Here is a 25,966-nt window from a genome sequence, read left to right on the forward strand (position 1 = left end):
ATAGCAGCTGGATGGGTTTCAAACGATGCTGACTGAAAGCGTTTTGAAGCTGCACTCATTCAAAAATATAAATCTTATAATGAAATTAAACTGCCTTATTGGTCAGTACTTTATTTAATTTTACACATCTGCTAATTATCTCTATGATTTTGTGCAGTCTCTGTTTATGCTGTATGTTCCCATAATCTGCCACCGTGGCCACGCTTTCCCCTGTCTCTCCTAAATAAAAGTACTTCAAGAAGCAGCTCGTGTACCATTTGAAGACTCACAATGTCTGCAACCAAGTCCAGACTGGCTTCAGATTCAGACATACGTCCAACATGGTCTCGCCTGTCTCAGAGAAACTGAAATGCACGGTTTATTATCCTGGTGAGAAATCAAGCAGTTTGAGTATCGTCCTCAAACTTCCGCCATGGATGAGACAGGTCATATCCAAAACTCCAAATATCTTGATATCTGGCTTCAAACAAAACTAAAACTGTTCCTCGATCTGTATTATGTGTAATTGTGAATATGTTACTGTTCTGGCAGCTTTGTGTCGTCTGCCTCTTGTGCAGGTTACAATTGCAAATGAGAGCTGGTTTTTCACTTAAATGGTGGAATAAAGGTCGAATTGATCCAGTTTGAAACCATCAACGTCCCAGCAATTTCTAAGATCCACGATACTCAACCTTTTTTACCGACTGAATTGTCCAACTTGATCAACTTTACAAGACTTTATTCATGCTACTATTATTTAACTGATTTTACTTACTATGTTTGAATTAGAACTTTAGGAATAAATCAATCATTAAGTGGTCAATTATCACTTCAGTTTATTAACCTATCGGAGAATTCGTCTGAACCTTAGGGGAATTATGTCCACATACTATGGAATGAAATGATAATAAAAGCTGAGGAAATGAATTTGTTTAAAAAAAATTAAATCGAAACATGTGAATTAAAATGTCCTTATCGTGAATGTTGCCATGATGTAACTATACACCTTAAGACAGTCCTCGACAAAGTCTCAAACCACGATTAATGAATTTCCAGTGACACAGAGAGATAAAGAGGTGTCATATAAACAAAGCAGTGAGGGCCTCTTGACTGTGACCACCGTCTTGTATACCATCTTGTACATCATCAATGGTAAATGTAGAGAAAAAGGCCAAAAACAGAGAGAGAGGGAGAGAGAGAGAGAGAGAGAGAGAGAGAGAGAGAGAGAGGGAGAGAGCGAGAGAGAGAGAGAGAGGAAGGGAGGAGTAAATCCAGATGGATCCCAGCTTAAGTGCAGAGTCCTGGAAACCAGGATCACTGTAGGGGCTTTGCCAAAAATTTAATTTCAGTCCTTCGGTGGGGGAGGCAGCAACAAAAGAGAAAAGCGTTTAAGACAAGGAAAGAGTGGGGAATGGAAAAAAAGTCAGGTGCAACATATCCCCTCAAGTCTTCAAATACTGTTCAGCTGACACTGATTTCACTCAGAGAGAACCGGGAACATTTTGTACATTTCCCCCCCGGTGGTTCGGTGTTTGACAACAAACCATGTATGAACATGTCGAGCCTCACGACTATGAAACGGTACAATGAAATAGAAAACTGACACCGAAAGCCTTCATCATATGAGAAACTATCATGCTGAGTTCAGTGTATCACCAAATCAAGAGGAATCTTAGATCATGTAGTTCAGTTCTAGATGAAGCTGTTTTGAATGACAACAAAATGTTGAATTTACTCAAAGGTTTTTCCAATATTGTTTGGGGATAGAACTGTTGCTATTCAAGGTATTTTCAAAAAGGTTTAGTGTTTTGTCATTGCGTTAATGGACAGAACCTGGCATGGTAATGTTCATGCAGCCTATCTGAGCACTCACTTTTATAAATCTGTTTATGTGAGCTTATGAAGGGAATATTTAGACCCACGTTGCAAACACTGGTGCTGTCATGAAATCCCATCAGCCCACCATGTCACACAAAATTGCCAGTGACTACGTGTCTGCATATGTCATATTCTATATTTCAAACTGTGTCATGAAGAGCAGGATGATCTGGCTTTGTTGTTGATCATCGTCATTGGGGAAGAGAGGGAACACCAAACATCCTCACAGTGGAGGACTCATGCTCTTGAAGCCACAAGAAGGACACACATGGTGGAAATGAGGTCAAAAGCATTCTTCTTCTTGTTCTCGTCATTTTTGCTCACCAGGATTACTTCATGTCAATGCCATTTTGTGGTTTTTGAGCGGAAATGTTGAAAAGAGATAAGCTATAGTCATTGAAACACAAATTATACCCCTGTGCTCATCTCGTCTATTTGTATTTTTCATAGAGTTAATTAACTCTGAAGAAAAGTTTTGATAACACCATTAAGGGAAAGCAAAATAGTGGACACACTCACAGCTGCCTTGCTTTCATTCCTGTGTGTATCTTGTGCAAATTTGAAAACACATTTGATGTCTAAGTCATTTCAACTATAAAGAGGTAAAGACTCAGACCATAAAATCACATGTTTTCAAAGCAACTGATGCAGTGGGTGTGAGAGCAGCAGATGGCCACGGCCTGCAAGAGAAACGATCAGCTTCACAGTTTATATTTCTGGTCTTTTTCAGGGTTTTTTTTTTTTGTTCGTTTTTTTCTAAGTTGGTCTCAGACACAAAACTCACAACTTATAACAAAGGAGAAAATATCAATGGATCTGATCTGGAAGTGTAATCTTGTTCTTCTGTCCCTGCCTTTTGGAGCTTGTTAGTGAAATTCAAAGAAAGGATTCTCCAGGCAACATGCCACACAATGCCAAGCCTGCGTGTTCTGTTTGTTCTGCAGAAGAATCTGGCCATGCAGACTCTAAAATCACCAGACTCAGACTGACGCAAACATGGAAATGTCTTTGCTTTTTGTTATTACGTCCGCCAAGGGTGTACTAAAATCACCGGCGCATATTTGTTTGTCTGTCTCTATGTCTGGGTGCAAGATTATATCAGAACTACTGCTCGGATTTTGTCGACATTTTCACCACAGATTGACATCAGGCCATGGAAGAGTCCATTACATTTTAGAGGACGCACAGAAAGACGTACGCGTGAACAAATGACCTGAAGTATTTCCTCACCTCTCAATCTCATCCCTTCCCTTTTCATACCTTCGATCTTTCTGTTTACATAAAAATGACGACCTAGACAAGTGCGCTGGCTGCTTGCCCGCTCCAGCTGTCACATCAAACAATACCCCCTTCCTACATTCCGACTGTAATATATTTCCTGCATTTTAGACGGCTTCAACTATTGCATAAGGACTTTTCATTTTGTGCACTCCACCATGGAGCTTCCCAACGGGTGTAATAGGAACCACCAGAAGGCATAAAGTGTAAAAAGCATGAAGAATGAATGGCAGCTATTGTCACTTTGTCAGCGATGGCTTGATACTTTACTGTTCCATTTTACTTGACGCTACCCCCCCCCCCCAAAAAAAAAAACCCCACCGATTATGCTAATTCTGGTGTTTTTGAAGGAAAATCTGAAGCCTCTGGAAGGATTTGAGGAAAAAATGAAATGAAGTTTTAAATGGAAAGATAAGAAACAAAATGACAAGGGTTGATGATTAAAACTGCTTAAATACCTTCTGATTGGCATGCTTACCCTTGCTTACCCTTTGTTTTTCTATTGTCGGGTTTATTGTGAGCAAATATAGGAACAGGAAAATTACACACTTCAGTCAAAGTCTGCTGCAGTTTGTGACTTAAAAACAAAACAGACAAAATGCGAATCTGCTTGAAAGCATATTGACGTTCAGCTTGAAGGTTGAACCTTCAAATTCATCTAATCCGCCTGCTGATTTGGAAAACTGTTAAAACAAGGATATTCTTTTTCCTATTCCAAACAAACCATTTTCTAATGAAAGATACTTTTAAAAGATGAAAGTGGTGTCATAAAATGTTTAATTTGATGTGAAAAGTCCAAAACAATGTGAAATATATGGCATTTTACAGTGATAAAATATTGTTCTTGCAAGAAAAGTTAAAATGCTGTTTTAAAGCCAGTGGTGGCCACACAGATATTACTTTATACAATATCAACTGAAGCAAGTTCGTTCATTCACTGAGCATTTTGCTCAGTTATCTATAGGTGGAGATAACAGCAGACACAAGGGGGCCTGGATGCTTATTCCTTGGAAAAATAGGTCATCATCCTTGTTTTTGTAATGAAACCACACATACATGTCAGCAGAGAACAATACGCTATAAAAGTGAACAAAATAGAGAGTACCCGATGTCTGCATGGACTAATGTTGAATCAGATTCTATTAGAGGTGAAGTTCAACAATAGAACTACTGATATGGATTATAAAACTGGAGTATGGACTGTGAGTCACGCCATTACAGAGGCTGCTCCCCCCCCCCCAACCCCAACACAAGGTTAAATGAGTCCACCAAACGATGAACTGCTGGTCGGAAATCGTCTGGATGAGAGCCTTGGTGTTTCAGTTAATGTAGGCAGTGTCAGCTTGAGGAGGCCAGGAAAATAATGTCTTAGATGACGAGAGAGAGAGAGAGAGAGAGAGAGAGAGAGAGAGAGAGAGAGAGAGAGAGAGAGAGAGAGAGAGAGAGAAAGAGAGAGAGAGAGAGAGAGAGAGAGAGCGAGAGAGAGAGAGAGAGAGTGTGTAAGGGAGCAGCAACAGAAATGAACCCACAAATAAACTTTCGGTAGGAGTGTGTGAGGCGTTACGACCCCAAATTGGGAGGGAACATATGTGAGGACATGACTGATGTGGAAATCCCATCCTTGATCCTCAACAAGTGGAAGGTGTTGCAGAGGGGAAACTGGGGACCTGCCATGAACAATTCACAAAAGACTCAAATGAAATCATTAAAGCAGTTACTTTATTGCCACACCATCCTTGCACAGTAAACATTTCAAGTGGGAATGCCACAGCATGGTTGTTTTGGACTTTGGTTGGAGTTTTAATCTCACGTGGAGGCACGGTGGAGGTACGTGGGACCTGCTTTTCTGGATCTTCTCTCGCACTGCACTTTGGTAAGCTCCACAATCCAAAACTGTGTGTCAGAGCTCATGTAGGATTTCCAGGCAGCGTGCTGTGCTCGAGTCCTGTCCCGAGGGATGCAGGCACTTTACTTTCCTCTGACTGGGGTGTGATCTCATTACAGACTGATCGGCTGGCTGCTAATATACAGTGAATCGAGGGTGAACGTCAGGCCACGCTACTGACTCAAAGGGGTCTCCTAAAGCCTCTCACCCAGGATAGTAATTGACGCTCCACTGAGCTGGCAGTTGCTCTCAGTCTGCTGTGTAATTGGGGGAAGTCACTGTCCTCCCTCCCTTGTCCGTGTTTATCATAATTAACCAGCACGCAGCCAGTGCTTCACACGGGTAATTTGGCCGGAAAGTGATGAAGGCAGCGGAGGAAGACGCTCAAAAGCTATCGCTGCAGTTTCCAAGGTGATGACAAAGCGGCAATTATAACACTCTTACTAATGTTAGATTAATAAACGACTGTCAGAGTCCCCTGTTGTTATTTCTTTTAGTTGTTTTTTCAATCTCGTATTCATTTCTTCAAATGTGAGTCAATATGTGCTGAAAGGTGTGACAAAAAGTAAAAACGTTTGGGGTGTGACATATGAGAACAATAGAATGATGAGAACAATTGTTAACAAGTAACACTAAATAGAATATTTCACACTGATGAATAGATTGTTTATTCTAATATCCATACCAACTCTGCAAAGTGGTCACGTGATTCCTCGACACAAATCGTGATGAACATTCTGCCACAAAGTTGTCTTTCTTTCTTTCTTTCTTTCTTTCTTTCTTTCTTTCTTTCTTTCTTTCTTTCTTTCTTTCTTTCTTTCTTTCTTTCTTTCTTTCTTTCTTTCTTTCTTCCTTTCTTTCTTTCTCTCTATCTCAGCTTGTAGCTATAAGGTTGTGAATTCAGAAACCAGGAAGAATCGGTTAAATAGTTGTTGGCACACTGGTAAAAACTCAACACAAGACAGAAAACTGTCAAGCTGTTGGCCAGTATGTGAATGCAGTGAATAATAGTTTGTTTTTTAGGGTATATTTTCCCTCCTTGTATTGTGATGTTGTCTTTTCCCATTGTGCCTCGTGCTTCCTGCTTGATTTTGAAGAGCCTTTGTCTTGTCATGTCTTGTCCTCCACTCACGTGTTGCATCACTGCTTCTTGACCCCATGATCCGTTGGTCTTGTGCATTTGAGCATCTGTTTCCACAGCCTCTTCTGTGTCTCAGCCTTCTAGACCTGGTTTACCTTTGAGTTCTACTCAGTTTGGTCAAAAGGGGTTTGTTTTGTTGAGTGCAGTGTGAGTGTGCATTTGATTCTTTTCCCTGTCATCCAGCTCCACGTTAGGATGTGTTGACACTGACTCTCAGGGGGCTTACAAACAAACAAACAAACCCTTGACTGTTGTGATTGTAGCATGAATGTAGTATGGACCAAATGCTTCCCAAACAAACTAAAGTCTCGATGTGAAAGTTGAGACTGAAAAACTCACCCACACTGCCATGTAAAGAGAAAAATATCCCCACAATAAAGCCATGGGGGAATATAGACCAGTCCATAATATTTTATTACATTTAATACAATATGTGACAAAATATTTAAAAAAAATATTTATATACAGTAATTCATTAATGTTCCTTAATTTTCCAATTCCCCTCCTAAGACAACAGCAACCTCAGAAATGAAAATGTGATATCATGGAAGCTTTGCTTGATTGAGCGTCACCAAACCTGAGGTTTGTGCTACGAAGCAGGAATTTCTCTTATCGAGGTAACTTCAGGGTTTTTCAGCCCCTCTGCTGGTTTACTTGTTACCAGGGTAAATCACCATGCTCACTTACTCTGAACAGCTAACCTGCTGCGGAGTCGGTCATGTTCTGGATAAGACGTCAACGAGGACCAAACCACCAGCGCCTGACCATTACGATGTCATGGAAGATGACCTGCCCATTCTCAGACCATCATGTCAATGTTGGTATCAAGAGAGCAGCGCCGAGGAGAGAAAGTTTGAAGAGATAGACACAATCCTTTTGACATCATAGAATAAAGCCTTGACACTGAGGCTCTGAAAGATGTTTTTCTACTTCTATGCTTGAGTTGTTCCCAATTCTGTTTAGCTCCAAGAGACTTGCATCTGAAATAATGAGGTTGTAATGGTTTCACCTGGCATGAGTGCAGCAACATGAATTTATGGAACGCGCAACTTGTGCGGCCGTGGTGAGGAATTATTATTCGCCGAGTCTCAAAACAACTCGACGGAGGTCTGTCTGAAATGTCTGTGCCGTGATGAAGTTAAATTGAGTGATCACAGTGCTGTCTGTCTGTATTGTCCGACGAATTGTCTTTCTAATAATCTCACAAAGGTACGCATCAACAGTGTCAGCCATTTGTTTAAATAGTGTTTCAATTCTTCATATTTTGGAAGAATAATTGAGTGCTCCTCTCTGGCAAAGTACAGGCCAGTCGGCAGAGTTTCTCCATGTTTACGGTTGGTCAGACGCTGCAAGAACACACACTGATCAAGATCGGAAAAGCCTGGGTCAAGTTACCAAGTTGAGAACTCCGTAGTAATGCTTATCAGGATGCTGAATGTCTGGGTAAGTCAACCCAGGCAGGGGAGAGATATGCTGTTTATATTAACCCCACTTGGTAGTACGAGCTTCTGGACGGTATGTCCCATCCTGCTCCCATCGTCCCATCGTCCTCAGTCTGTGGTGGCAGGATTGACCTCTTTCTCTGGACCTACCCTCCTGCTTGTTTTTATATTTTTGATTAATCAGATCAGTCGGAGCCCTTTAGAGTATTGCTTCTGCCCATGGGTGACTGGCAGCCCTCTGATGGAGGGAGGGAGTGAACAGCAGAATGGCTCCGGCCTGCAGACATGAGGTGAGAGTGATATTAATAAAAGGTAGAAGAAGGTCAAACAGCTGAATGCATCAACTTTTATCTGATATTTTCCTGAAGTGAAGATTGGCTCAACGCAAAGAATAAAACATTTGAATAAAGTGTTGTTGGTGGGAAAATGTTCACTGTCGGATGGATGAAATAAATGGACACAAGAAACACAAAATTGAAATGAAAAAAAAAAAGTCCTTGTTTTACGGTAATCCTTGACCTTGTAGTCGTGTGCTAATACACAAATTATTCCTGTGCTCCAGTTTACTGTGGGATTTTAGGGGGTTACTGTTTTAACAGTTTTCCAAATCAGCAGGCGGATTAGATGAATTTGAAGGTTTAACCTTCAATCTGCACGTCAATATGCTTTCAAGGAGATTCGCATTTTGTCTGTTTTGTTTTTAAGTCACAAACTGTAGCCGACTCTGACTGATGTGTGCATTTTTCCTGTGCAAGAAGTTGTTTTTAAATATATTTGCTCACAATAAACCCGACAATAGAAAAACAAAGGGCGAGCATGACCATCAAAAGGTATTTAAACAGTTTTAATCATCAACCCATGTCATTTTGTTTCTTATCTTTCCATTTAAAACTTCATTTCATCTCTTCCTCAAATCCTTCCAGAGGCTTCATATTTTCCTTCCAAAACATCACAATGAACACAATCAGTGGTTTGGGGGGAAAGTGACACACAGCTGACAAAGTGACAATAGCTGCCATTCTTTCTTTATCATGCTTTCTCAGATAGCATTGCAGCAATAGCATTACTATTGCAACAACACATCATCAGCAGGGTAAGACTAACGTGCTTCACAATGTTAGGAAGCAAAATGCGGGTTGATGAGATTTGTCAAATGTGCATGAATGTGAACAGATTTCATTTTGTGTAAGGGAACTTTGGTGTTGGCTTGGCCGTATGAAATGTATAAACAATTATATAATACAAATTGATTTGAAGAAATGAGTGAAGTTCCTGAAGTGTTTTCAGAATCAGGCTCATGTTTCCTGACACTTCCTAAACAGATAACTGACGGCATTATGAGATGAATCGGTGAATTGACAGTTGCTGTGGCCTCAGGATGAATCTCTGATGAGTCCTCAGGCTGATGGTGACAGTTTCCTCACACACTATTATCAACTCTGACCTGCTGGGTACAACTAGTCAACAACTAGTGTGACTTCATGGAGCAGTTCTTCACTTGCTGCAGAGAAGTTCAAAGAGATGTGTGAGTGAAACGGTCAACAAACATCTCCAGCCAACACGAAACAAGTGGGCGGAAATGCTGTTGAGTTGAGCTTCTGGGCTCTGCACGTTGAACTTTTCCAGTAAAGTGATTTCACCTCAGTTGAAGTGTTTGCATGATTACACCCAGTTACAAAACTAATTACAATCATATGGGAGTAGGAGGCACGTACACAGTACAGACAAATCTACTTTTAATGCCTTTCGTGAGACGGAGTGATATCCCATTTAGTGACTACTGTCTCTTTGCACAAGCACCTCAACAAATTAGAAGGTATTTTCCTGAAGTCGTTATTAAAAATCAGACTGTTTAGTTCATCCTGAGTTGTGACTCACCTCATTTTCAGCAATGAGACTATCGTGTGGAGTCGACCGCTGTAACCAACCTCTGTTGGCTGGAAACCTGATGCAGGACTAAAATGTTCTCATCGTCTGTGTTTCAGTTACATGACTGCTGATAGTTGACAACTGCTGTCATCTCCATGTAGATATGCACGGGGATGACAGCAGTAAGGGAATGAGTGTGGTATTTACATGAAACACAAGCCCAGAATGTTTCAGATCACTCTGCTCTGGAAAATCTGCTTTCGTGAGAGTGAGACGAGTTCTTATTGCAGTTCCTAAAGAAGGTCTCAGAACTGTACTGTGGTGGCATGACTCAGCTGCTACAGTGGTTCTCTCCCAAATGGAGGGTTGCAGGTTCAACTCCCATCTCTGCCTGTCCACACACAGTCTGCAAGCGCAGTCCCACATGGAAAGAACCTATATAAACATATATGTTTTAATATAGGTTTTGATATAGGTTTTTAATATATGTGACATATATAATATTGGCCGTTTTCCTATATGTACATAAATGCACATAAATGTACACATATACATGCATACAGGCACCTATATATGTTCTTCTTGTATAATTGTTTTTTAGTTAGTTCTTAGTTATCGCCTTGATAATGTATGACAGCTGCCAAAGTGAGATATGGGCTATATATATATGGAAATAAAGAAGCAGTACAGGAGACCTATATGGCCTGTATATTCACATATATGCACCTCAATTTTGCCTATACGTGGCATATATGCGCATATATGCAGCATATATGTGCATATAAACTGCTTATAGGTTTCATATATGCGCATATATCCTCGTATAGGTTCTTTCCATGTGGGGTATAAGTGAAGTCCACTGACCATAAACAGGAATCTTAAATGACACAAGGCCACAAGGCCTGAACGTGACAGAACAGAGATGATATTAGTTGACGAGAGAGACGAACCTCAGAAAACACTGACAACCCTGAAGTAGGTGTTTCAAGATGTGAAGAACAACTCGTATAAAAACTGTTTTCAAAAAATACTGCCGTGCATTAAACAACAGGCGCTGAGGAAAAGAAGGAAATGTAACTATGAACTTCATTCAACCCTTTTTATTTCATTTGAAAACAAATATTACTTAGAATATCATTTCTTGAAAATACCCCAAACATTTCGCATTTGTATTTTTTACAAAGCTTATTTTTTCATTCAAAGCTCCTCCCTTTGGGTGATAAAAATGTTTTTTTTTTATTGAATGTAACCTTTTTGAAGTTTACAGTTGAACCGCCGCCTGGAAATGCTGTTCTGTCAATTAACATTTAAAGTTGTGGTGATGGATTCAGGAGACAAACATCCAAGCTGAGATTCCACACCAGCATGTTTTCCTCTCCAGGGAAGCCGTCTCTTCTTTATTTCTGTTTCACCATGAAGAAAAAAAAAGAGAAGACTGCATCTCTTTTTGCCACTAACACAACTAATTAGCTGCATAAATATGCAAAGGGGTTCTAGGAAGCAGCATGCTCCATCACACTTCCTGATTGGTTGTGCATTGACCAGTAATATCATTACTAAGAGGTTGTAATTAGTCACCAACACTAAAATCACACCCAGCCACATCTTGAGGTGGACAAGATGAGCAAAAGAGGGGAAATAAAACACATAACGGCTCTTAATAAAGTGTGCGTGCTCTCGAAGTGGCAGAAGTCTGTTAAACATGTCTGTATATCACCGAAAACAAAAATTGCCATTCTTTTATTCCCCAATAGAGAAAGAAATAATAAAGATGAAGCCGTCTCGAGACTGAAGGATAAAGTGTCAGTAGGGTCGGACGTCACAGGAAATTGAAGTGTATAAATGGACTGTTGTTGCTGGCAAAGTTACACGTGAGTCATTACATGTGTTTGTCGCTGTAAATACACCCACATGTACGACGCATAAGCTTTGATTTGCTGACCTAATACTCACCACCGTATCAAATAATTCCCCCTTCATCATCAGGCTGTATGAAATAGCAGAAAGCGTCTGGATTAAGCCACGTCTCACTTTGCTGTTAAGACTACAGAGAAAAACTGACATAAAGATAACGAGATGTGAAAAATAAAATCAGTATTTGTGCCAATATTACATATATTGTTTACATAAAACAAAGACGACAGTATTACCAACACCACTTATTATTATACAAATTCTGTGTTTCCATTATCAAGTCTTTTCTGATTTTTCTGATTTCTGATTGAACCTTTTGATCGTTGCAGATAAATAAAAAAACAACCCTTTCCAGACAACCTCATGACCAAGCAACAGTACAAAACATTCACCTGATGCATCCTTGTCCTCGTTTCTGGCTTGCTTTTCTAAGATGTACAGGAATCATTATGTGGCTCCTTGACTGTTTTGACGGAGCAAGTTTCAAACGTCTGCAGCTCATGTGACACACGCTCAGAGCTATTGTTGGTGCAAATGGGGATGTGGGCCGTCATTTGGACTTTTCATTCTGCTTTTGTTGTCTCTGAAAATGTGGCTGTGCAGAGCGAAGCAATAAAGCATCAAAAGAGTGTTGTTTGTGTTCGGGGAACAGACGTCATTCTGGACACATTAGAGGGGATCAGGTGAGACATGTGTGACTGAGAAAGGAAAAAAATAAAGACTAAATCACTCCATCACTTCCAAACGTGCATTTTGGGGGGGATTTAACGATATAGTATGCATTAACAGTAAATAAATAAATACATGTATAACTCTTTAAACTCTCAGAAATAAAGAGTCATGGTGTCTATTCCACTAATGTTGATATGTTGTACTTTAAGGTTTGACATTTCAATGACCAGCCGGATTGAGTTTTGTTACTCCTGGTAGTATGTCAACAACTCATCACTGTCACCTCATGGACTTACAATGTTTGTACTGCACTTTCAAATATGCAACATGTGAAACGTTTACTTTTGTTCTTGGCCAAATCCATGTTTATTGTAAACAACATTGTCATGTTGTCAACAAAAGATGTTAAATTGATTGATTTGTCTCGTTGAGGCAGCACATAATTTCACCTCACAAGGATATCTGTTAAGTCTTTATTGTTGATTTCCAGGATTGTATTTATACAAATATTTTTGTCTGATAAACACTGACTGACCGAAGCCACTTCCACCAGTGGACCATACAAAACATGGAGAAAAATAAATCACTTTATTTTAAATGCGGATGAATTGATTTGACTTGCAACCAGTTTGAAATGAAACTATTGCTATCAGAAATGTGTTCACATGAATGAGGCCATGCTTGTGCGTTGATGCTGGCTCCTTTATTCATGCAATTATTCTAAACTATTGCAAAATATTAAGAGTCTGTTTCAGCAGATAACTAAAAACAATACGGTCATATTTTTATTTGTGGATTCTGTCTCCAAACAACTTGCGGGATGGTGTGACTTTAAAAAAAAGTGTCCGGATTACGGTTTTGTCCTTAAATGTCTTCTTTTTTTTTTTTTCAAACCACCATCTCCTGGTTTGGTGAGTGACATGCCATTTGTCTCAGTAATAAAAGCAGGTGACATGTGTGAGCATTGACATGTTCTTCACCTCAAAGAGGTGGAAAACATAATAATTTAATAATTAAAAATAATAAAATAAGTTGTACCAAGCAACAAATAATAATAATTTGGAAGGGGGAAAACGGTAGGTGTGAAACAATCGTCCTCCTGAACTGAAAAGAAACTGCTGCCAGCCATCAATTTCCAATTTGTTTGCTTTGGCAGCGAAATGAACAGTTTAAGACTGGGCCCCGTTTTGTCAAAACATCGCCATCAATTGAGTTGTCTTGAATAAAGCTGAGAAACGTGGTCAGTTTGTTATAGTCAGTAAACAGCAAATGTGTAAAAATAATTTAAAAAAAAAAACAGTTGATTGGCACACTGTTTACTGTGACGATGGCCTGGATGTGGGACAATCTCACAAGCTGACTGACATTTTGCACAAGATATTGATGCAGTTATTGTATTTAAAGATTCGGTTTTTTTTTCTCCAGTATGAATAGTTCCAGGACAAGAGTGCTTCTCATTAAATATTTTCTCCAGACATAAACACCCTTAAAGCACAAAGTCATTTTCTCTGATCACCCTGACATAAATGACGAGTTTGTTAAACTTGCCTTTCAGAGACTTAGAAACTGAGCAGCACTACAGTGTTGAATGTAAATAGTAGGTTCAGCTTGTTCGTCATCGAGTTTTCTTATCTGACTCTGTTCTAATTTCTTGCACATGAGCACATCAGAAGGCATTAGTCTAAAACCCCACCGTCACTCACTGGTAAATGGGGAGCATGATTGCGTCAGGGCTTCGTGATCAATAGTCGCTTGAACACAGCACAGGCCCAGAAGAGACACGACAGCACTGACGTTTCTCACAAATAGGGAGAAAGTGAATGATACGTTCTATGAGTTTTCATCATTTTTATGAGTTCAGAGTGACCTTTATGGAGGTGAGAGGGACGTCTGTCCTGGCCCTCTTTTTCATTAAATCAGTTGAGCCTAATATGACTGTGGTGCATGACGGTGGTGACAGGAAGCTCTGCAGAGACTCTCTGCCCTCCCGGTCTTCTTTCTATCTCATAGTATGTCACTAATTTCTCTTACCTTCCATTAATTCAGGCCAGTGTCGTTGCAATCATTAGATGCAGTGGCGTTTCGCCACATTTAGACCTTGCTGACCACACAGCCAGCCTCGTGCTTCAGTGTCACAGTGAGGCCTTTGGGCAATTAACCAAATAGAGTGACTAATGGCATTTGAGGCATTTGTGTACACACACACACACACACACGCACGCACGCACACACACACACACACAGACACACAGACACACACACACACTGAGCTTTCCTTACGTAAGTGGACTTGGTAAGTTGGTTCGGTTCATACAACAACACATTATTCATGCTCTACAAAGTCTTGAGTGCAGCCTCATTACAGAGCTCCAACCTTGCATAGCAGATTAATTCTGTCCAAATGAGAATCCAAAACAAGGCGTATTCATGGGTTCTTTGTCCACTTGTGTTTCATGCAAACGTTTTGTTTATGCAAGTGCATCTGCTGTTACAAAGAAAGTGTTTGCTGCAGGTTAAAAGTTTAATATGCTGATGTAATTTGTCTCTCATCACAGAATACAGAATGGAGTTTCAACAATGTCTCATCCGGCTCCCAAACTGACAATGTTTACTGATGCTGGTACACCCTCGATCGAAAAATAGTTTCCTTATGAAGACCTCCAACATTTCCGCTCCTCCTCTCAATGTGCAGCAGCAGCTCTATTAAGACAAGAGGGATGTATGACACTCTGGGACAGAGACATCTTTTTTTGTGGCTTCAAGCCAGAATCTAATGATCTTCATAGCTCAAGGTTTATGATTGTAGATGAAACACTACACTATGTAGCAGTTTACCTCATTGTTGTGGTCCAGAGATGGATAGGGTAGTCAACATGGAAAATTACTGAATTATTATCCTGGCATGGAAAAAGAACAAAGTGATGAAAGTAGGGGTGCACGACATTAGATACCGGTGATACCTGATATGCCCATATTTTTTTATAAAACAAATTATTGCCAGTGCGGATGCTGATAAAATAAATACAAATAAAATTGTTTGGCATGTCAAAATCACATGTCCACAGGATCCGTCATTTTCCAACATCCCATTCATTGTCTATGTGAAAAGCACAGGGATGCATACTGGTCCAGTCCAGTGGAGTGTGTTTTGAACCACTACTAAGCGCAGACACAAGTGCACTTTTCTCAGTTGAAATCAAAAATATTATCAGAAGTATAATTAAAAAAAATAATAAAAAATTGCCCCGAAGACACAGTTTTGACACAAACTTAATAAGTATTTGATTTTATGGGCGATTTGGATGTTTTTGTCCCTTCATTTATTTAGTATTTAAATTCAGTTTTTGATACTTTAACATAATTTTGTCACTGATCTAATAGACTTTTTATTTTTGCTCATTAATGCCCCTAGTTTCAGTTAATTTGATGAACATCTTGAACAGGACTTGTACCACAAAACAGGAACCACATCATGAAGAGAGTGCAGCTGTTGCTGGACTTTGCCACTACATGTCTTTCATCTCTGTGTATTTCTGTTTGCTGAACCTTGCATGTGGCTGAGCCTGTTCCTGTCTCCAACAGGGAAAGGAGCAGCCAGTTCTGGTCAGCCTCCTAAATGAGAGCATTGTATCCCCTGTATCAATGCTGTCTCACAACATCTTCATGTTTCACAGTCGTATCATGAACCTTGATCTGGGAAATTACATCTACAACCCTATAAGGACCTGTCTAACCCTCACACACAGCCGGCTTTGTGCTCATGTTACTCAAGACTGTAACGGATCAGAGATACAGACTTAGGATTAGAACAAGCTAATGGGTGTGTGTGTGTGTGTGTGTGTGTGGGCGCGCGTGTGTGTGTGTGTACTGCAATTTCAATTGGTGTGTACCACCGTGCTATACCGTCAGTCTCTTGCCTTATTGGTTTATGTCGCATTTCAAATTGTTGATACTCAAACAGTGTAGTTTTCAAAAACTAAAAGTGTTTTTTTCTTTCTGTCGCTTCTTCTCAATTATGAATGAACATGTGGGATGCAGTAGGCTGCAGGGAAGTCAAGCTTTTATCAGGAGGTCCACCATTCAGTTTCCACCCAGTCAGTGTATGAGTCTTTCAATGAGCAGTTGAATGTTTTGTTTTCTTTCATGTGCAGTTTTTTTCACCATAAAGTTATATCAATGCACAAACATCAGCAAGTGAAGCAATACATGAACAGAAACGCTCGTTGTCGGTTCTGAGTGAAAGCAGTGCTTTAGCGTGGACATGCACTCAGCATGTGACAATCTAATCTGGGAGTAAATGAAGTGAATGGATAACAATGGCACCAGGGACATTCAGTGTTGCTCTCATCACTAAATCCCTCCTGCAGAGACTTTCCAATCTCACATGTATCTGCAGAGGTGACAGCAAGAACACAGAAAAAAAAAAGGGGGATTCATAGCGAATGGTGTACTCAGTGATATTGCAATGACCACACTGAAACCTAAAGTACCTCATGCGAATATATCCATCTGCAGAAACACTGAGTTATGAAACAAATCATTCAAAATGACTGCAAGAGTTCAATAGATGAAGGGAGTGAATTGTCGGGGATCGCTGAAAGGGAGATTGAGGCCACGTCTACAAGTACACAGGTTTTTACAAAAATGGATATTACCCCCTTTATGTTTAAAAAACAAAACTTAACTGACAAGGAACTGCATATCTAGTTGGTTCAGAGCTACTATGAGCAGCCAAACCTGTAGGGGGCAGTGTAACGACAAGTATGAAGCCACGATAGCCAATCAGAATCCTGGAAAAAAAAACACAACATCACTAAATGTAACTTAACTATGTGTCTACCCCCCTTTAGATGCAACCAGACACACAGAGTTTATCCACTGCGGCCGGAGTTTTCAGGAATCATTGTTTGTGGCGAGTCGTAGCGGCGTTTATGTTGAAATGCACGGCCCAAACGCAGAGAGACATCACTGCTTTCCAAATACCCGGGAACACGTGGCCTGAGATTAACACTCATTTGAAGAAATGGGGAAAGGGGATGTGGAGCAAATAATGCCAAATACATCAAAAACCAAAATCCCAAAAGTCCAGACGTGAAGCACAGGGAATGTGGAGATCACAGCAGCTAAACACAGAATCGTAAAAAGACAGATAAATCCTAGAGCGGAAGAAACGCAGGAAGGAACCAAGGCTGAAACAAAGCTGAACCGGTCATAAACACTCAGAAGAAGCTCAATATGTACAGCAGTGACCGGGAGAAGACAGTTACTGAGGAAGAGGTGAAACACATCGGGGCAGGAAATGGCAATCAGACAGGAGGAGGGGAAGCCAAGGTGCCTGAAAACAATTACAACAAACACAAGTAAGACGTGAGTTACAATCTGGAGTTCTTACAGACACCTGGCCGAAACAGAGACCGTGTGAAGGAGTGCAGTGAATTGGGGAATTGTCGACAGCAAAAACATTTTCGCGGAGTTGGTTAATTTTGTCGAGTCGGCAAATTGCTTGGTGCAAACCTGGTCTAGCTAAGCAGGCATAGCAGGCTGTTTTATAAAAGATAAGGTGAAGCATCATCTATTCAACCGTTTAAATGTGATGTATGTTTTTACCACACATCCCTGAGCCTATTCACTGAAGATCACACATTTAATTAATGTCTGTGAAAAACTGATGAAATGCGGCAGCATTCTTACAATCTTAAAATCTTACAATTCCAATGAACACAGAAGTGGTCACACAATATTAGGAAGCATCACAAACACACCAAGACCATGAGATATGCTTCTGCACTGAACTCTAAGGCTTTAAAAGCAAATTCAAATTGAACATCCATTAAGTGACAGCGAAAGTCACAAGCCATGTTGTCACAGCATTTTCAGTTTTCCATTTGCAAAAAAATAAAACAATTTGTTATTAAGATTAAAATGTATGTAAAATATAACAACTGCGAGAGCTGAATCCCCTGATTCTGCGAATGAAATTAAAACAACACAAACAGTGAGGCAGTCACACCAGAGCTGTGTCGTTTACATTAAGAGTTTCAGCTGCTATTCCTGAAATACACACACGAATTAATGTACAGGCACAAATAAATACGCACAGTTGCTGCACAATAACGTCCATGTAAATATGTGAAAACCCGCTGCGAGGAATGCGGCGAAACTTTTGTATTGCTCAAGAAAATGTTTATTGTCATCGCCTTTTTTGTAAAGGCAGCGGTGAGTGTGCGTGTGTTCGCAGGGTTCTCAGTACCCTCTAACTTGGTTTAGAGTGACGAGATTAGGAGGTGTAAAACTCGCCCTTACGACTAAAAATAAACCCACACACACGTCGAGCAAGAAAAACAAGATGAGTATCAGGAGGAAGGGCAAACTGGAGACATAAAATAGATACAGATGGAGATGATCCTTTGTGGTTCATGTTGTTATTCTCTGCTCAACAGCTATAACTACATGGAGGAGCAACACGCTATGGACACAAACCATTCAGACTAAAACACCACAGATCCTGGTAGTTCAATATGATTATACTGTGCTCGCCACAACTCCAAAGGAAATCCCATTGAAAAACTTCAGGTAGAGGCCAAAGCTGCTATTTTCTCACTGATGTGACTGGATAGTTGCAGGAATCTATAGCTGTCATTGAGTACGGCCTTTAGTAGCATCTGTTATCGTTTCTCATTAGATTCTGTTCTTATCTGCAGGGGGTCTGCAAGAGAAATCCTGTGATACTCTCCGATACCCAGTGTGTTACTTTGTGCTTGAAGGCTTGATATGTCATGTTGATGCTCATCATAGCAATGACAACAGAAATATATGGGTACTCAAAGTGGATTGTGTATTTTCATGTCCTTAGTAATCCAGGATATGCTCCCCAGAGTTAACAGTGTAGAAAAATCCCTTATGATGTAATATACCAAAACAACAATATATATATATATATATATATATATATATATATATATATATATATATATATGATATTTTATGTTGGTTTTACAGCCGTAGTACATGTAGTGTTTCAAACAAATATTGTTTATAATGTTAAAGTCAAAGCAGAATTGAAGAAAATCAAACGCTAACACATGAGTTAGATTCAGAAATGGATTTCCCTGATATCGCGCTTTTCAACTGGAAAAAACGGTCAAAATTGCTGTTCTACCTTTGCCTGTCAAAGGTAGTAAGGAAGTTGTTCATTTTCAATAGACACAATGTTCTCATACATTTCCCCCCAAATACTGCTCCAATTATGAACCTTAAAAAAAGGCTCCAACAAATTTCCCACAAAAGATTTGTGGTTTGATTGGCGGTGAAACCACTGCCTGCTGTATTTGTGAAAGCTGCCATATAGATTAAAGAGCTCTACTGTGTTTCACGATTCACTTGGCTGCGTCCTGTTCTGGCCACTGAGAGAAGATGGTGATCAATCGAGCTGGATTCTGGTTTGACCTTCACATACATATACAACCGATATCATTGTCCTCAATAATGCAGGCGTGGAGGTTCCTGCTTCAACTTATGCTATTATTTCTGGGAGGTTGAGAAATCCTTGGGGGGGGTCTCCACTCTGCTTGTTATCACGAGAAGAAACTTTGTTTTGGCCCCCATGGTGAAGAGAAGGACGTGATTGGGCAACTACACAGATGTTGACATGTTTTTTTTCTTTATCAATGTCTGTTTCTATTGAAAGTTATCAGTCACACATTTCAGGCATTAAATAAACGAAACACTCAGTCACACACTGTTCAATCTCCCTCTCAACCTTGTTCTTTCTTGCCAGTGACACATGACAAACAGCCTGATCTACTACGTCGTCACGTATGGCAGCGGATCTACTAATGGGTCACCCTGAGGATTGTGTGTAAAATAACAGTCAACATTGATTCGATTTACTGCATTTGCCTCCACAAATGTGTAGTATTTGTTTTTGTTTTTTTTTATTGAGCAGAATACAGAGAGGAATTTATGTCAATCAAGTGATGGGATATGTGTCCCAAAACATTTTCAATGTTGAACATTTTGTCTGTTTTTAACACATTTGTAGTAGGTAGTGCAAATCTGATTGACCTGAAGCAGATGTACTACTATTCTTATGGTATCCTCAGCTGACTTACCACAACTTTTGTTTTCTACATCCACGGTTGTAACAAAAAAATATCAGCAGTTAAAACTGTTTCCTATCAATCCAATATCAATTAGAGAAGAACATGATAAGTCTGGGTCGAACAACAGATCATACTTTGCACTTGTCTTTAATTGTAGCGTGAGTTGTAACACAGAAAGTTTATTTTTGCAGTGACTTTCCTCAACCATGAACTCACGCTACCTCTTCGCTGTTGCTCAATCGATCTCATCTGCATCGCCACATACTAATACTGCGACGCAACCTCATATCTTCAAGGCAACGTGTCACAGCAAACCGACTGTTGTGTTGCAACCAAAACAAGCTCATTAATCATTAAGTGTGAAACATTTGAACAATGTCTACACTTTGCATGTTTTTCTGTTTTTTGTTCGCAGAGGAAAGTGAAATATGCCATCCACAGCTGATCCACACGCACGCACGCACGCACGCACGCACGCACGCACGCACGCACGCACGCACGCACGCACGCACACACACACACACACACACACACACACACACACACAACTATGAACTCTAATGCAGTGTTTTTCAACCTTTTTTCAGCCAAGGCACACTTTTTTCTTTGGAAAAATCTCGAGGCACACCACCACCCGAAAATGTTAAAATTTTAAACTCTGTAGCCTATATTAACAATATAAAGTCATTCTCATCAATGCTTTATCAACAGGAATCAAATAAATACAGAAAAAAAGTATTTCCCAATTTCTTTTTTTTATTTGTACTCACTCAGTGTGAAACCTGGACCTGATGGATGAACACAGAGCTGATATCCTGGTTAACATTCTTCCTTTTCAAAAACTTCTCCATCACTGTCACTGACACAGTACTTTGATATAAGATGGGAGCAGCAGGTGGAGATTATCCAGACTGACGTCTGTTAAGTTTCGATTTCAACGGCAACGTTCTGTGCTGCCATCTATTGGCGAAGAGTATTAATACATGATTACTCTGCAACACAAATGTTTTTTTAGAATTTTTTTTAAAAATTGGATAATTTCCCACGGCACGCCTGACTATATCTCGCGGAACGCCAGTGTGCTGCGACACAGTGGTTGAAAAACACTGTCCTAGAGAAACACATCAGGAGTGGGGGGGGGGGTAGATGTGTTTAACAGCCATACCACAGCAAGAGTCACATCACATTTGAAACACACACAACACGGCCACCCCCCTACCCCCCACCCCCCGGGTCAAAATGTGTATAAATGTGAATAATGAAGCAGAGGGAAGCTGAAAATATCTCCCAAAGGCATCAAATTACAAATGAGACATTCCCATGTTGTCAAACAAAATTGGGTTTTATTTACATGCTTGAGTAACAGAAAACAAACAACAGGCTCCCAGAAAATGGCGTCTCTGGTTCACCATCGTGAAGCTTTTCTCTTCTTCTGTTGTTTTGCTTTCTTCTCTTGTCTTCTGGTCACAAACTTCTTTCCTTGCCCCAAATCTGAAAAACAAAATGTGTTTTGTGTTAAACAATGCTGGTTAAACAGCCTATCAACCAAGGTTAGTGCAGCTCTCTAATTAACTAGATATAAAATAAAGCCCATCCAACCGATCCAGTCACTTTTCAATGATGAATAACAGCTTGTCTTGTCATTGTGGTGCTTACTTGGATTATTGTTGGACTGGTTCTTTTCCGTCGGGTTGGAGGAGCAGTCAGAAGTGGTGACCTTTGTCTCCTCTTTATTAGGTTGTGGTGATCTTTAACAAGCAAGAAGGAAAATTGTTAGTTTCACTTCAGTTTGTCTTTTTTCTTAAAATACTTAAACTCCTCAGAGTGGCAGAGTTTGGACAAATACCTGTTGACAGAGGCTGAAGGTTGTTGTGAGACTTGTTGTGCCGTGGCCTGGTCCTGCTTGTTCAGGTCAGACGGACTATATTTCGACCAATATTTGCATCCGGGCCAGGTGATGCTAGCAAGTAGTGGCTCAATATAGTCAAATTCATAAGAGCTGCAGCTGTCGCACTCCTCCAGGGGTTTGCTGTAAGATTTCACATTGGAAGATTAACAATCATTACACTGAACAGCTTGCAAAAGCACAATGATGTTGAATATTTGTAACACTTAGCAGCTATTTCATTGGTCTGTTTGTTTAAAAAGACTCAAAATCATCAGAAATAAAGTTTGGACAAAATACCTGTTGACAGTCTCTGCAATGTCCAACTCCTCCAGGTGCTTTTCGTCGTTTGAAGTCTTTTCTTCAGTGAAGGTGATGCTGGAGAAAAGAGGCTGAACATACTCATATTCGTAAGAGCTGCAATTGTTGCACTCCACCACATGGTTGCTGTTGGACCTGGTGATGCTAGCAAGAAGTGGCTCAAAATATTCATCCTCCTCAGAGCTGCAATCATCAGAAAGACAAACATTACAGGTCATTACACTCAACAGTTTGCAAAAGCACAATGATGTTAAATATGTGTAACACTTAGCATCCAACTCATCATTGAGTCTGTTTTAAAAGACCAAATCATCAGAAAAAGGGAGTTGTGACAAATACCTGTTGACAGTCTCTGCATTGTCCAACTCCTCCAGGTGCTTATCGTCGTTTGAAGTCTTTTCTTCAGTGAAGGTGATGCTGGCGAAAAGTGGCTGAATATATTCATCTTCCTCAGAGCTGCAATCGTCACACTCCACCACATGGTTGCTGCAAGAGTTCACAATGGAAGATAAACAATCATTACACTGAACAGCTTGCAAAAGCACAATTATGTTAAATACGTGTAACATTGAGCAGTTATTTCATTTGGTGGTGTGTTTAAAAAGACTCAAAATCATCAGAGATAAAGTTTGGACAAAATACCTGTTGACAGTCTCTGCATGGTCCAACTCCTCCAGGTGCTTTTCATTGGTTGAAGTCTTTTCTTCACTGAAGGTGATGCTGGAGAAAAGAGGCTGAACATACTCATATTCGTAAGAGCTGCAATTGTCGCACTCCACCACCTGGTTGCTGTTGGACCTGGTGATGCTGGCAAGCAGTGGCTCAACATATTCATCCTCCTCAGAGCTGCAATCATCAGATAGATAAACATTACAGGTCATTACACTCAACAGCTTGTAAAAGCACAATGATGTTGAATATTTGTAACACTCAGCAGCTACTGTATTGGTCTGCTTGTTTAAAAAGACTCGAAATCATCAGAAATAAAGTTTGGACAAAATACCTGTTGACAGTCTCTGCAATGTCCAACTCCTCCAGGTGCTTTTCGTCGTTTGAAGTCTTTTCTTCAGTGAAGGTGATGCTGGAGAAAAGAGGCTGAACATACTCATATTCGTAAGAGCTGCAATTGTTGCACTCCACCACCTGGTTGCTGTTGGACCTGGTGATGCTGGCAAGCAGTGGCTCAAAATATTCATCCTCCTCAGAGCTGCAATCATCAGAAAGATAAACATTACAGGTCATTACACTCAACAGCTTGCAAAAGCACAATGTTGTTAAATATGTGTAACACTTAGCATCCAACTCATCATTGGGTCTGTTTTAAAAGACCAAATCATCAGAAAAAGGGAGTTGTGACAAATACCTGTTGACAGTCTCTGCAATGGCCAACTCCTCCAGGTGCTTTTCGTCGTTTGAAGTCTTTTCTTCAGTGAAGGTGATGCTGGCGAAAAGCGGTTGAATATATTCATCTTCTTCAGAGCTGCAATCATCACACTCCACCACGTGTTTGCTGCAAGAGTTCACAGTGGAAGATAAACAATCATTACACAGCTTGCAAAAGCACAATGATGTTGAACATTTGTAACACTTAGCATCTATTGTATTGGCCTGTTTGTTTAAAAGACTCAAAATCATCAGAGAGATGACGTGAGGACAAATACCTGTTGACAGACTCTGCAAGGTCCAACTCCTCCAGGTGGTTTTCTTCAGGTGAAGCCTTCACTTCTGGAAAGAAATCTTCTTGCACCGAGGGAAACTCATGGCTTGTTCTTTCCTTGCCATTTTCCACCTCTTCATGCAGGTCCTTCAGCTCTTTTTCCATAGCACTGATTTTCTCCTGGCAGTCATTCAGATTTTTGAAGAACATCGCTGCAACTCCCATCACCTCTGCCGCGAGGGACTGTCTGTTAATTGTGGGAGCGCCACTAATGTACTGTAAAACACAAGCAAAGATCATCATTAGACCTGCTCAATTAAATTTTTGCTTCAGTTACCGTAGAAAACGTTATTATGGTCTTCAATCTTCCTCTCATTTCATTTACATCCAAAATTACGTTCTACTAGAATTACTTGTATTAAACAACAACTTACATTCAAAATCTGGACCACTCCGTGAAGCACATTCCCCTCTCCGGTCTCCATCTCTGGAAGCTGTGGTGGGACCGTCAAGTTGTTCATCGTGTTGTCACGACAATCTGCAGCAAATATTTAGAATAAAACATTGTCAATTTTTCACACAAAATTGACAATTGGTAAGGTCACCAAATGTACTTTTTTGCATTCAACTCACAGTTTTGACGGAAATAGAGAATGTTGTCTGAAATCAAATCCTTGAGAAGAATCTCGCAGTGGATGAAGTCTTTCAGAGAATCGCTGTCGCGTGTGTCACAATCGCTGGAGGGTGAAGAACTGGAAATCGAACTGGAACCTGGAGAGAAACAAGTGACTGCCAACGCTGAACGAAGCTGATCCGGACTGAAAGGAAAAGGCCAAATGGGTTCTATCTATCTGCTGTCTGTCCTTTGATGTGTCCTTTGAGGGCCTCAAGGGGCGGGGCCTCATGTGGGAGGAGCCTCGTGGAGGATATCAAAGGACCTTTTATCACTTTGATCTTCACCAGTTTTTTAAAGAGCCATTTATGACACATCAAAGGACAGACAGCAGATAGAACCCATTTGGCCTTTTCCTTTCAGTCCGGATCAGCTTCGTTCAGCGTTGGCAGTCACTTGTTTCTCTCCAGGTTCCAGTTCGATTTCCAGTTCTTCACCCTCCAGCGATTGTGACACACGCGACAGCGATTCTCTGAAAGACTACATCCACTGCGAGATTCTTCTCAAGGATTTGATTTCAGACAACATTCTCTATTTCTGTCAAAACTGTGAGTTGAATGCAAAAAAGTACATTTGGTGACCTTACCAATTGTCAATTTTGTGTGAAAAATTGACAATATTTTATTCTAAATATTTGCTGCAGATTGTCGTGACAACACGATGAACAACTTGACGGTCCCACCACAGCTTCCAGAGATGGAGACCGGAGAGGGGAATGTGCTTCACGGAGTGGTCCAGATTTTGAATGTAAGTTGTTGTTTAATACAAGTAATTCTAGTAGAACGTAATTTTGGATGTAAATGAAATGAGAGGAAGATTGAAGACCATAATAACGTTTTCTACGGTAACTGAAGCAAAAATTTAATTGAGCAGGTCTAATGATGGTCTTTGCTTGTGTTTTACAGTACATTAGTGGCGCTCCCACTATTAACAGACAGTCCCTCGCGGCAGAGGTGATGGGAGTTGCAGCGATGTTCTTCAAAAATCTGAATGACTGCCAGGAGAAAATCAGTGCTATGGAAAAAGAGCTGAAGGACCTGCATGAAGAGGTGGAAAATGGCAAGGAAAGAACAAGCCATGAGTTTCCCTCGGTGCAAGAAGATTTCTTTCCAGAAGTGAAGGCTTCACCTGAAGAAAACCACCTGGAGGAGTTGGACCTTGCAGAGTCTGTCAACAGGTATTTGTCCTCACGTCATCTCTCTGATGATTTTGAGTCTTTTAAACAAACAGACCAATACAATAGATGCTAAGTGTTACAGATATTTAGCAT

The sequence above is a fragment of the Blennius ocellaris genome (genome assembly GCF_963422515.1).
Source record: "Blennius ocellaris genome assembly, chromosome: 12".
Lineage (NCBI taxonomy): Eukaryota > Metazoa > Chordata > Actinopteri > Blenniiformes > Blenniidae > Blennius > Blennius ocellaris.